The sequence below is a fragment of the Rhodamnia argentea genome, chromosome 8 (assembly GCF_020921035.1).
Source record: "Rhodamnia argentea isolate NSW1041297 chromosome 8, ASM2092103v1, whole genome shotgun sequence".
NCBI classification, from domain to species: domain Eukaryota; kingdom Viridiplantae; phylum Streptophyta; class Magnoliopsida; order Myrtales; family Myrtaceae; genus Rhodamnia; species Rhodamnia argentea.
In genome coordinates this window covers 10251064-10264119 of record NC_063157.1, presented here as the reverse complement: position 1 = coordinate 10264119, position 13056 = coordinate 10251064, and the positions used below count along the sequence as shown (strand labels likewise).

The following is a 13056-nucleotide window of genomic DNA, read 5'->3' as shown; positions in this document are numbered from 1 at the left end:
CGACGTGAATCCATTATTTAGTACTAGAAAATATTGGATGGTGCTGGATCTTCACGAAATCTAGCTCCACTCCACTCATCGACGGCCGTTTTTTTAGTATCGGAATTTGGCGCACAATCACAACGAAATAGAGAGTAAAAGCGAGAAAAAGAGAAATTGAGATATAAGGTTTATGTTGGTTTGCATTTAAATTAAGGTTACATCCAACAGAACTGATCCTACCATAATTAGCAACTCACACTTCCATGTTACCTCACTCGATTATAAGCGAAAGAAAGGTATAGATAATAATACATACTCATGGGTTCAGGCCCAAACAACCAATAAAATATGAGTCCAAACTATTAAAAAAAAATCCATTTAGCGGCTCGAGGACGCCGCTCTCGTGGCTCCTGCTAGGGCGGTCTCCTGACTCCAGCTTGCTCCCGAGTTTTTTTGTCAATGAGAAGTATGAACCACATCTCAACATCTAGATGACATCCCACTTTTAGTCTTCTCTCTCTTATGTGCCTAACATTTCTCTTCTTACTTTCGCTAGAATCCATGTTTCTCCACACAAAGCTTGTGGAAGTTCTTTTTTTATTTTTTTATTTTAATTTGACACAATTTCTTATGTGCTGGTTGATGTTAATTTATGAGAAGTCGTATGATTGTCATGAGCTAACCGATCATGTATACTACAGAAAACTCACTCTTTGTAAAATAGTGTTTTTGTTCTCCTTGCTACATGAGATGTCTATGCGGAGAAGCGCGTTGAGTAGTCACTTATAAGAGAAATACTTACATGACTGACTATCCTAAACCTATTAAGAGGATAATAGCCTATTTTGGATCTAAAAAAAATAAAAATAAAAATTATTGTACGGTCTACCTTTTCAAGACTCACAAATTCCCAATATGCTATATTCTTATAGCCCAAAAATTATTAGGCTAGCAAAGCCCAAATTATAAACGAATGTCATGTCAAATATGAGAAGCCCATGCGCATGTCACTTTACATGCATTTAATTTCAACACAAGCTTTTTTAGTTTATGCAATTTGACTCCCACGTTCTTTATGGGACATTACTTAAACACTTTTTGTCTTTATCTGATGTCCAAAACGTGACATACTCTCTTCACTTAAAGATATGAACACGTTATAAAATTAACATTGAAGCTAATCGGATCTTACAACTAAATTAATGCAGAATCACTATAGAAATAAATGAGGAACAATAAAAAGTCACTGGATATTTACGTGATTCAGTCCGAGTATTGGCACATAGCGATGATCACGGGGAAAGCCGGCAACGAATCGTCCACTGGTCAATCCGAGAATTCCAAAGTAACAATTGATCATAAGTGTAAGTGTTTTTCATACCTAGATCACACTAGAGTCCACGATAAGTCATAAATAAAATAACTCGATTGGATATAAAACTTGCACTGCATCCTTCTTTCTTTCTGTGCCATTCGCGCGGGTGTGTTTTTTTTTTTTTTTTTTTTGGGAGTCCACTGTGCGGCTTTATTGAGTCGAGGGTCAAGCACTTTTCAGATTCCTCTGTTGCATTTCCTCGCGGATGCAACTTCTTTTTTTTTTTTTTTTTGGCTTATTTTCAATTTGCTAGTATTGCATGGAATTTTTTTTATTGATTTTTTTTATTATTGCTGACTGGGATCCTCCAGTGAGCCATATAGATGGCACGTATGATTTCCGGCAAAGCTCATTGGAGTTGGCACCGAAATAACCATTTTTTTAAAAAAATAATGCTTAAGTAAAAAAAAATATTGGTATTAAAGTGAGCACCGTATACAAATATTAGTGCTTGAGTTGTCCTTCCGCCTAAAGGAAAGTAACAATCCTTATCTTAGTCGAACTGCTACAACACGACCCCAATAGGTATTTGATCAAGAAATCTGGTCCTCGTCGTCTAATTCAGGTCCAATTTCATGCGTGAGCTTACACTTGAGACATCTTTTTAAGAGAGCTCTTGGTTGGAGCTCATAAATGCTCGCAATCAATCACTTTAAGTAATCCCAAGCTAAAAAAGAAAAATGAAACCAAACATGGATATGTAGTTCAACATAGAAACTCACCTTTGCCTCTATGGTTTGACGTTGATTTGAGTTCGGATATATCTTTTTGCTTAAATAAGAAATCCGGCATATCCCAAACATACTAGGTAAAAATTTGCGATCAAATACAACAAAAACAGATAGTATTATAAATCTAGTGTCGCATCTCAAATTAAACGACTCTTTTATTTAGGCAAATACTTGTGAGATTCGTCAAATTTAAAAGCTCAAATAGTTAGACATTTGTGAGATTCGTCAAATTTAAAAGCTTAGACACGGTCACGAGATGTCGTGCTTCGCGTGCATGCCATTCATTTCCTATGGCTGCCATGGGACATGCTTAAACACATCTTCTCTTTAGCTCATGCACAAAAAGTGACCTATATATAGGTCCGTCAAAATGATTTGGGCCGACAATTTAACTCTTTTTGACCCATTTTTATGCAATACAGTGTTAACGCCCATACCCAACCCGACTCAAGATCCAAATTTAGCAATATTTTTCACCTTAAATTTATGTTGCTTTTTGAAGAATGAATTGCCGATGCCAAAATCAATTGTACTGATAAACTACGGTGGTAGCATCGCATGAAAAACAATAATAAGAACAGATGACCGGTTGATTTGGTGCCCGATTTTCCTGCATTAATCGATAACATCAAATTGATTCGATTCCAAGTTCTGAACCTTGGCCTTTCAAAACTCTTGATTGGCTTACTTTTCAAGGAGTGTCCGTGCATGTGGATCAGGCGTACATCAAATTCACAAACTATTGGCAACGAAAATTCCTATATATATATACATATATATTCACTGTTACGACTTTTGGCTCGTAGAATTTCACTATGATGCCTCTAGACGATTTCAAGGTATTCAATTTGTGATGCTTTTGTGTATTTTGTGAGCTCGAACTTGTACAGATAATTAATGAAATACTACCTACAACGGGTTGTTTGTAATAGAAAATACGGTGAAAGCCACTAAAAAATTATATACTATTCCTTCAGTGACATATTTATTTTGAATTTTTTTTTGTGACACGAAAAACTCAAAACTTATATCCATGCGAAGCATTTATATCAAACTTATATTAGGATGACATATTTACTCAAAACTTTTTCTTGGTCCCACGAGTAAACAACGATTTTGTTCACATGAGGGAGGAGGGCAACAAGGAGATGGGCAGATGCCTGCATGTCGTGGACGTCCTCAGGAAAGGCCTGCTGATGCAGCCTGAGGAGGTCCAGCCCGAGCTGGAAAACGAGGAGTCTCTGGCTGGCGAGGAGATTATCCGGTCAGCCACCAAGCTCGAGGCCTGGATCCGATTCAAGAAGAGCAAGACCGACAGCCTCAGGGACATCTCCTTCTCCAAAGGGGTCCCGAGGCTCCCCCTTATCGTGGTGGACGACACCACCAAATCCATGTTCCTCAACCTCATGACTTTCGAGCGCTTGCATGTCGAGGCGGGGAACGAGATCACATCCTACCCTTCATGGACAACATCATCGACGATGAGCCGGATGTCGCGCTGCTCCACGCCCAAGTCATCATCCAGAATGCCGTTGGGAACAACAAGGAGGTCGCTAAGCTATTCAAGTCGCTCTGCAAGGAAGTGCCGCTCGAATCCAACAAGAGATTCGACGCGGTGCAAAAGAAAATCAGTGAGTACCGCAAGCAGCCTTGGAACAAGGGGAGGGCTACTCTCAAATGCTGGGGGGCTAATCTCAACCGCACCTACTTCAGGAGTCCTTGGACTATATTGTCTCTCATCGCCGCCATCTTCCTCTTCATACTCACCATAATTCAGACAGTATATGCTGTGCTCGGCTACTACTGAACCCTCCTGTTGCCTCTGTATAATAATTTCTTTCTTCCATTTTTGGGTTTTTCCTATAATGGCCCATACCTCACCGGCAAGCTGGGCAAATTGGGCTCCTCAGATCATGAACTTCTGCAAAGGAAGCAGCACCTAAATTCTGCGCTTCCCCCTCCACGCGGGCTACTTGTTAAAAATTAAATCAAATTCATGAATGCTATCGATATTATTGTATAGTTTTTCAAGAGTCATTATTATGTGAGTCTTTCAAGAAGTCTGTTCGTATCTCAATGTTTAGTTAATGCTATGTATATACATGCGTCAATTTATGTTTCAACAATAGATCAAGAGTCTTTTAATAAGCTTATATAAAGGTGTGTCTTGTAACCATTTTAATATAAGTGAATTGATTGTGAATACAGATATATGAAAAAACTTTCTTTGGTCTCCTCCTCCTTTGTGATTTTTTTTTTTTTTTTGGTTGGAAAAAAATATTTCATTAACTCAAAGTAGAACTCAGTTTCTTAACATCTAAACAAAGGATTTTTGACCAAAAAAAAAAAACAAAGGATATCTAAAAGGACTTGTGGGGGCTTACACAGCCAATTAACGGGGAGGGTTTTTTTTCGTTGGGCTTTTGCAATCCAGACTATCAGATTATTGGCTTCACGTGGACGATAGGCTAAGTTCAGATTCTTGTACTGGGCCAATTTTTGCTTGCAGACATCCACCCAGGCCCGCACGTTCCACGGGCTTTGATCTGCGCCCGAAATATAGCTTATCAACGAAAGGCCATCACTTTCCAGTGTTAGCTTCGGTTCAGTTCGTGCATTCAACTCCCAGTTTTCTTCCAAGTACACCAGCGACTCCAACAAGGCCAGGGTTTCAATTTCAATCGCAGAAGAGGCTAGCTTCGTTTTTGCAAATCCATCCACAAGGCAGCCTTTTGAGTCTCGACACACCCCTGCAACTGCTCCTTCCCACGTTCCTTCAACCAAAGATCCATCTATGTTTAGCTTGAGAGATACAGTTGCTGGAGGAATCCGTTGTACAGGTAGGTAGGTGGCTTCGAAAATTAATTCCCTTTTTAGCTTTTGTGTTCCATCTAAGATAATTTTCCTGTGTTGCGAAGGGCTGCTTCAATTACTGAGTTTGGGTCGAGCTAGGATGCACGGAAGATGGCCTCATTTCGTGCCTTCCAAATGTGCCAAAGAACTGATGCAATTTCCTCCTCCGATGATGAGCTGGCCGTCAATTCAAACCTTTCTGAGATCCACTTATCAAATCGGGCTATGGTTTGGTGCGATATGGTAATTTTCAACCTCGGCTCAGTCCATACCTTCTCGGTCCAGGGGCATAACAAAAGAATATGCTCTACCGTCTCAGGCGCTTGGTGGCAGAGAGAACAAATGGGGTCAGGTAAAACTTTCCTTTTAAATAGATTTTCCTTCGTCGGTAATGCGTTTTGGCATGCACTCTACAGAAAAAGACGAACTTTGGGATAGACATGTGGTTTCCAAATTTTCCCCCATAGTGATCTTGGTGTCTGATAAGAGGAGGAAGGTTGACTGATTTGCTTTTGCTGGTTTTGTTGTTGTAGTCTATTATAGGAGCTCTTCACGGAAAACTCCCCTGATTTATTTCTTATCCAGATGAGCCTATCCTCCCCTGCATCTTTGCTTAATGGAATTGCTTTAATTTCGCTCACTGCATGCTCTTCAAACAATTCATACAGCCTGTGTTCCTCCCAAGTCATATTTCCTTGGTTGATCAGTTCCTGCACGAAAATAGGATCTTCCCGGTTTGATAGTCCGCCTATCACTCCAGTTGACAACCATCTATCCTTACGAATATTTATGGACTTCCCGTTACCCACCATCCATCTAACATCTCCAATAACAGCTTCTTTGACTATGATCAGACTTTGCCAACCTCATGAGGGCCTAGGTCCCCTCCCTGCATTCCAAAACTCTCTCCTCTGAAAGTAGAGGCCTTTCAATAATCTGCTCTAAAGGGCTGTTGGTGAGTTTACCAATCTCCATGCTTGCTTTCCTGACATCGCCTTGTTGAAAGTAATAAGATCTCGAAAACCCAGCCCTCCATTATCCTTTCTAGTTTTCAGAATTTCCCATCTCTTCCAATGCATTCCGGATTTGGCTTCGATTTTTTCCATAAAAAATCCGCGATCTTTTTTCAATGTCTTTGCAAACAGAGATTGGGGTTTTGAATATGGACATGGCATACTGTGGTAAAACTTGTACTACTGTTTTAATGAGTCTCCTTGCCAGCCTTGGACATTAGCGTCTCCTTCCAAGCCTCCAATTTCATGTTTAGATTGACCCCAATCCGATGGAATCCCTAAGTACTTCCCCGTCTTCTCGATGATTGGAACTCTCAGTTCATAAGCCATATTCTGGCGCAAGGATTGTGGACAACCACTGCTAAAATAAAATCCGAACTTGTTCAAATTGATGGCTTGGCCTGTGGAAAAGTGATATTGGTTCAGAACAACTGCTAGGTTTTGGCATTCCTCAATGCTTCCATCCAGGAAGAAAATAGCATCATCGGTGAATAGAAGATGAAACAGTGTAGGACAAAATCTATTCAATTTTATTCCTTTAATGCTGCCATCTACAACTGCTTTTGAAACAAGGTGGGATAGAGCACTTGCCACTAAAATGAAAAGGTAAGGGGATAAGGGGTCCCGCTGCCTGATTCCTCTAGTTGGGTGGAAGTATTGTAGCGGCTCCCCATTAAATTTCAACTAAAGGTTACTGTGGAAACACAATACATAGCCAAGGAGACCATTTTTCGCAAAAACCCAATTTTAATATCCAAGCTTTGAGAAAGTCTCATTCCACTCTATCAAACGCCTTCTGCATGTCAAGCTTTAAAACTGCCTGGAATTTCTGTTTTCTTTTTCGGGTTAATACCATGAAAAACCCTAAACTAGTACACCCGTGACAAATTTACCCCAAACTATTTTTTTGACCACGAAAAACCCCAAACCGGTACATATGTGACAAATTTACCCCAAACTATTTTTTTTACCACCAAAAACCCTAAACTGGTATATTTGTGACAAATTTACCCTAAACTAATTATTTTGACCACGAAATACCCTAAACCGGTACACATGTGACAAATTCACCCCCCGTTAAATCGTCACTTTGTTTTGGCTTTTGGTCCGCTACGGTATGGGAGGACACAACCCTTGGTGCTCCACCCATCCGTGCGCTATGGATGGTGTCATCGTACAAGAAGAGACTATTGAAGGAAGGAGGTTCACGATTTGACATAAATAGGTAAGCCTTAGGGGCAACCAATGGCGAAGATCCCGACCATGGAGACCATGGGGATAACCCGGTAACAATGATACGGAAAGCAAGTCTTCGATCTTACAAAGAAAGGCGATGGCTCGAAGACCTCGTCTCTAATGCTTTTGCCTTCCACGAGACCGTACCTGTTAGATCCCAAGATCGCCTATCTCAAATTGATAAACCCGTAACAAATAGAGGGTTAAAACCCCATATTGGTATACCCGTCAACTATCACATGTCACTAAATCAACAATTTGATAGTTAAATTTAATGAAAATTAACGGAGGGTAAATTTGTCACATATGTACCAGTTTAGGGTAAATTTGTCACAGGTGTACCAGTTTAGGGTTTTTTGTGGTCAAAAAAATAATTTGGGGTAAATTTGTCACAAGTGTACCAGTTTGGGGTTTTCCATGGTATTAACCCTTCTTTTTCCGATCCTCAACCGATGCAAAACTTCCCGAACTATGAATATGTTGTCTTGAATTTGTCTCCCACTGGCAAAGGCGTTTTGTTCCCCGGGAATAAGCTCAGAAAGCCAAGGCTTAAGGCGGTTTGCCATAACCTTAGAAATTACTTTATAACCAAAATTGCACAGGCTAATTGGTCTGAACTCTCGGGATTAGGCACTTTGGGAATGAGGGAAATATGTGTCATATTTAGACTAGGATCGAATGTACCTATGTCAAAGAAGGTTTTCACCATTTGGAACAAATCATGCTGAATGATATCCCAATGATTCTAATACAATTGGCCATTTAAACCATCCGGACCCGGGGCCTTTTGTGCACCCATTTGAAACACTGCAACTTTAACTTCCTCCATAGATGCATCCGCCATCAAGGATTCGTTCATTCCTTCTTGATAAAAACTGAGCACTGGTCAAGAACTGATTGGAAGTCTCTTCCCCCCTCTGAGCTATATAATGACTGAAAGAATTCAATTGTGTGTTGTCGTAACACATTGGGCTCCCGACACCAGTTCTGGTCGTCTATCTTCAGCATTGAAATTTTGTTCCTTTGCCTTCTTTACACAGTTGTAGCATGAAAATACTTTGTGTTCCTATCCCCCCCATTTTGGCCAATTAATTCGAGATCTCATCCCCCAATACATCTCCTCCCGTCTCCACAGTTTTTCTATTTGCCCAGAAATGCTTTCAATTGCTTCCTTGTGGCTTGTTCCTGTTCTGCGATTAGTAATTTCTGTGAGTTGGTTTTTTAGGGCCTCAATTTGACGGTAAGCATTGGACAATTTCCTCTTGCTCCACAATTCTAACTCGCTTGTAACCTTTCTCAGCTTACTAAGAAAATTCTGCTGATTGGTTTTCGGATCATTCCATATTGCTCTCACTATTTATCCACATTCCTTGTCTTCTAACCAGTAGGCTTTGAATCTTAATTTTTTTTCCTCTTTACCCACTTTGGATACAAAGAAAGGATGATGGGACTGTGATCCGATCCAATTGCCGTCAACGCAAAGGCTTCGGCATTAGGAAACATAATCCTCCAGTCTAAGTTACAAATAGCTCTATCCAATCTCTCTTTTACCAAGGCATCCCCTTCTCTATTATTCGCCCATGTATAGGTGCACCCTTTACTTTCAATATCCAACAAGGAGCAACTTTCAGAAAATCATTAAAAGCCTCTAACCTGTAATTATCTGTCATTCGTTTGCCAACTTTCTCCCACTGGTATAAAATTTCATTAAAATCACCTATGCAAATCCAGGGGAGTCAGTTATTAGCATGGATCCCTCTCAGCCGTTCCCATAACAGTAGTCTTTCCTGGAAATTAGTTGGCGCATGTAGGAAGGTTGTTCTCAGTCTTCCCTGTCTCCACCTCCTTGCATACTACATCGATATACTCCTGCGAGCTACCCATAATATCCAGAAGGACCTCGTCATTTCACATGACTGCTAACCCCCCAACAATTCCGACTGGATTTACTACCACCATGTGTTTAAACTGAAGTTGTTTTTTCATACGCTCCACAGCACTCTCTTCATTTTTTGTCTCCATAAGAAACACAATAGCGGGCCTTTCTTGAGTCACTAAAACTCTCAATGCCTCCAATGTCAGGGGTGTACCCAACCCCCGACAATTCCAGCTTAAGATTCTCCTATGCTCAAAGTTTCATATGAACGCCGTGGCTTAATATGGCTAAGCACCACAGCCCATACCTTCCCGACTTCCAAACAGTAGGAGCTAATGCCCTGGATACCGTAAGACATAAGTCTCCTAATTTTTCAGGTGCTCAAGGAGAGTTGCAACCCTCAAATTATTCTCGTAAGTCTGGTCCATCTTTACTTTGGTTTATGCAGGTTGACTATCAGGGAAAACAGAAGCCCTGCAATGTCCATCTAAACGGCTGCAAGCTAGCCACACCTCCCACTATTGCTTCACGATTCCAGAAAATCAATGGATGGAAAGTGGAGGCCAGTCTCCTTACCTGATACGGCGTGACTCCATCAGATAGTGGCTCAACCTGGGACAACTCATGGGTGTGGAAGCGAGATTTAAAGACATGACAGGAACATAGGTTGAAAGGCTGATTCGCTGGTAAAGTGGATGGAAGGAGCTCTTAGAAAGAGATTGTATGGGGGATTGGTGAGGGGAATAAAGGGAAATGGTGTGGTTCCAGTATTGAGATTAGGGTTTGAATGGGAAGACAATATGATGGTGAGGAATCTGTGTAAATTTAGGGTTAGGGTTTTGGAATTTGGGGGTTTTTAGGGCAAAACTATCTCCATGTGGGATAGAGAAGGCTCTTACAGAGAAGGTAGAGAAGAACTTCCATAAGGAAGACGGGTGAGACGGGGGAGCCATCTCCCTTCGTGAGTTGAGTAGTGAGTGTTTGTGTGAGTCCCACTTTTGATTTATTTCATCAAATAGGGCAAAAGAACACTTAAAGTGCTAATATTTGTGTATGGCGCTCACTTTAGTGTAAATAATTTTTTTTATCACTTAAGCGTTAATTTTTTTGAAAAACGGATATTTCAGTGCCAAGTCCGACGTGGCTTGTCGGAAATCATGCATGGCGCACACGTGGCTTGCCGGTTATCCTAATAAGCAATAATAAAAAGCCAAAAAATAATAAGAAATTTCACCTGATAAGCTAAAAATTTAAAAAATAGAAACGGTTAAAAAAAAAAGGATGGAACCCTCTCTTGCGGCTCTTGCCGCCGTTGTCCGACCGTCACCAACAATGGCCAATGAGGGGCGGGGCATGGCTGAAGGGGGTTGACGGGGCCCGGCGACTCCCATTGAGGGCTCGCTAGGGTCGGCGAGAGCAATGGCCAAGCTTCGAGCCATCGTCGGAAGAGGCCGGTCGGGCCTCGTAACGGCGAGGCTTGACCTTGCCCAAATGCGGGCGAGGTCGGCCTCGCCAACCTTAGCGAGCCCTCGGGGGGTGGGGGGGGTGGTCAATGAGCCCCGGCGACCCCCCTCGGCCATCCTTCACCCCTCGCCGGCCATTGCCGGCAATGGTGGGGGTGACAGTTGCAAGGGCTCACAACTTTCGCCGCTGCATCTCACACTTACCTTTTTTTTTCTTAATTTTTTGAGGTTATTCTTTTGTTTAATTTGGTTAAGCTTAACTATTTTTCGGAGAAGCCAAACTTTTCCATTTTCCAGCAACAAAGGGATAACAAACTTTTCCAAAAAAAATTTTTTAGGAGTAAGAACCAGTTCAACTTTGTGTGATATTAAGTACTACTCTTTTTTTTTTCATTTTTGGGTTAATACCATGGAAAACCCCAAACCGGTACACTTGTGACAAATTTACCCCAAATTATTTTTTTGACCACAAAAAACCCCAAACCGGTACACCCGTGACAAATTTACCCTAAACTGGTACACATGTGACAAATTTACCATCCGTTAATTTTCATTAAATTTAACTATCAAATTGTTGATTTAGTGACATGTGATAATTGACGGGTATACCAATATGGGGTTTTAACCCTCTATTTGTTACAGGTTTATCAATTTGAGATAGGCAATCTTCAGATCTGACAGGTACGGTCTCGTGGAATGCAAAAGCATTAGAGACGAGGTCTTCGAGCCATTGCCTTTCTTTGTAAGATCGAAGATTTGCTTTCCGTATCATTGTTACCAGGTTATCCCCATGGTCTCCATGATCGGGATCTTCGCCGCCGGCTGCCCCTAAGGCTTACCTATTTATGTCAAATCGTGAACCTCCTTCCTTTAGTAGTCTCTTCTTGTATGATGACACCATCCATAGCGCACAGATGGGTGGAGCACCAAGGGTTGTATCCTCCCATACTGTAGCGGACCAAAAGCCAAAACAAAGTGACGATTTAACGGGGGGTGAATTTGTCACATGTGTACTAGTTTAGGGTATTTCGTGGTCAAAATAATTAGTTTAGGGTAAATTTGTCACAAATATACCAGTTTAGGGTTATTGGTGGTAAAAAAAATAGTTTGGGGTAAATTTGTCACATATGTACCAGTTTGGGGTTTTTCGTGGTCAAAAAAATAGTTTGGGGTAAATTTGTCACGGGTGTACCAGTTTAGGGTTTTTCATGGTATTAACCCTTCATTTTTTTGAATTGTTTAGGCTATTTTTCTGTTTAATTTTAATTTTTTAAAAAAATTAACTATTTTAACGTTGAAAAGTCCACGTGGCATCCATGTGTGTTGATTTTTTTAAAAAATTTGACATGTAAAATTAAAAAATTAATAAATAAAAATGCCACATGTCTTGTTTGGCCGGAATTGGCACTTCGGTGGTCATTTTTTCTCCAATGTGGCACTTCGGTGATCCAAAAAAAATATTTGCACTAAAATGAGCGTCGTATACAAATCTTGACGCTTCGGGTATTTTTCTGTCCATCAAATTGGTATTAGAGCTTATGGTGTGTGACCATGGCTTCAACAAACACTCGCCTTCCTCTTCAATATCCTCATCTTACCAAAGAAAATTTTGGTAATTGAGCTTCTAGAATGAATGCCTTGCTCGGTGCCCATGGTGTATGGAAAATGGTCAACACTGGCTATGATGAGCTGATGAAGCCACCTTGAATCAGAATCAAAGGAATGCCCTCGAGAAAGTTCGAACAAAAGATCAATTCACCATGTCAATCATCTCTCAAGCCTTGGATGATTCGACATTCAAGAAGGTGTCGAGCGCCACGATGTCTAAAGAGGCGTGCGAGATCCTTCACAAAACGCACCAAGGTGTTGAGAAAGTAAAGAAGATTCATCTTGAAACTCTACGACGCGAATTCGAGATAATCCATATGAAAGAATCTGAGTTGATTGCTGATTATTTCATAAGAGTTTTGGTTATTATGAATCAAATGAAAAGGAATAGTGAATATGTTCTTGATGTTTAAGTCGTTGAGAGATACTTTGGTCCTTGGACAAGAAGGACAACACATTGTTGTTGCGATCAAGGGATCCAAATATCTCGATGCCATGACGATTGATGAACTTCTAGGTTCGTTGCAGCTCATGAAGAGTGACTCAAAAGAAACCACCATGAGTCGATTGAGTAAGTACTCCAAACTCGGTTGACTATCCGAGATGAGAGGACCAACATGGAGTCCCCACGCAAGTTCGAGGGACGAATCAAGATCGCAATAGAGCCTTAGGCCAAGGCCGTTTTCATGGAAAAGGTCATGGCCAAAGAAGAGAAGATGTTGTTCGCAACGTCAATCGAAGCCAGAACCAAAGAAGTGCTAGTGGAAGAGGACAGAACTCAAGCTACCAATGGTATGATAAATCTAAAATTCGATGTTATCATTGTCATAAACTTGGTCATGTGTTGGAGCAAAGAAAGTAGCGGAGCCGACGAAAAGGCACACTTGGTGAATGAAGCCAACCAAGTTCTTATGTTAGC

General features: G+C 41.0%; 1 pseudogene; it reads left to right on the top strand.

Moving 5' to 3' along the window:
* Positions 1-3212: 3212 nt before the first annotated feature.
* Positions 3213-3952, top strand: LOC125316271 (annotated as a pseudogene).
* The last annotated feature ends 9104 nt before the right edge of the window (positions 3953-13056 follow it).